The following is an 851-nucleotide window of genomic DNA, read 5'->3' as shown; positions in this document are numbered from 1 at the left end:
ACAATTTACGAGGCAGGCTGCTCCGATCCCACCCCCGCAGGTCCAACTTGAGCTGCATGGGAGAGTATGAAAAAAAAAACCTTTGAACTTTTCTGACCCTTTGAAAATGTGCACAAGGGACTCAAAATTTACAGATCATATTGTTTAATACATCTTGCATCAAGATTATTTTTGTATAAAGTGCAAATTCCAGCCAACTTCAGAAATCCAAATGTCTAGAATATTTTCTTACATGGACATTATAATTTTCGCATAGCGTGTTTTTTACCAACAGCATACCTACTTCTGATTATATAATCAAAAATGCATCAATAGAGGCAAAACTTCTCTTTACAAATTCTCCCACAACAGAGCGGAACTGACCTGAACTATTATACTGTCTATGGACGGATAAGGTCAAGAATATTTTATAGGTACATTGTAACATGGATAAACTACATAAACAATTCTGACAAAATACATGGCATTCACTGTTCAGATCTAGTTACAGAATTGGGTTAAAACTTTTATACAAATGCTAAAAAAGAACTTCCCGCATTCTAAATACTCTCAAGACCTGATTTCATTACAAAGTCAGGATAAAATTCCTGATAGGTCAAGATCAGGTCGTGAAACTTGATACAACTCACAAACACAGTTTATTTTTTAACGTTCAATACACGCACAGAATAAACGAAAGATAACTGAAAAAGATTGCCCACAAGAACTCCCTGAAGTATTCAAAAACAGAACTTTCTGGATATCAAGAGATTTGTAAAAAGTGTTCAGTCACTCTGCATATTTTTCTTGTCCGAAATAGATTGCAGAATAAACCAAAGCAAAAAGAGCTTATTAAAATATCTCTCCCCCCC

The sequence above is a fragment of the Aplysia californica genome, unplaced genomic scaffold (genome assembly GCF_000002075.1).
Source record: "Aplysia californica isolate F4 #8 unplaced genomic scaffold, AplCal3.0 scaffold00758, whole genome shotgun sequence".
NCBI classification, from domain to species: domain Eukaryota; kingdom Metazoa; phylum Mollusca; class Gastropoda; order Aplysiida; family Aplysiidae; genus Aplysia; species Aplysia californica.
The sequence above is the reverse complement of the archived record's forward strand: the minus strand, read 5'-3'. Positions refer to the sequence as shown.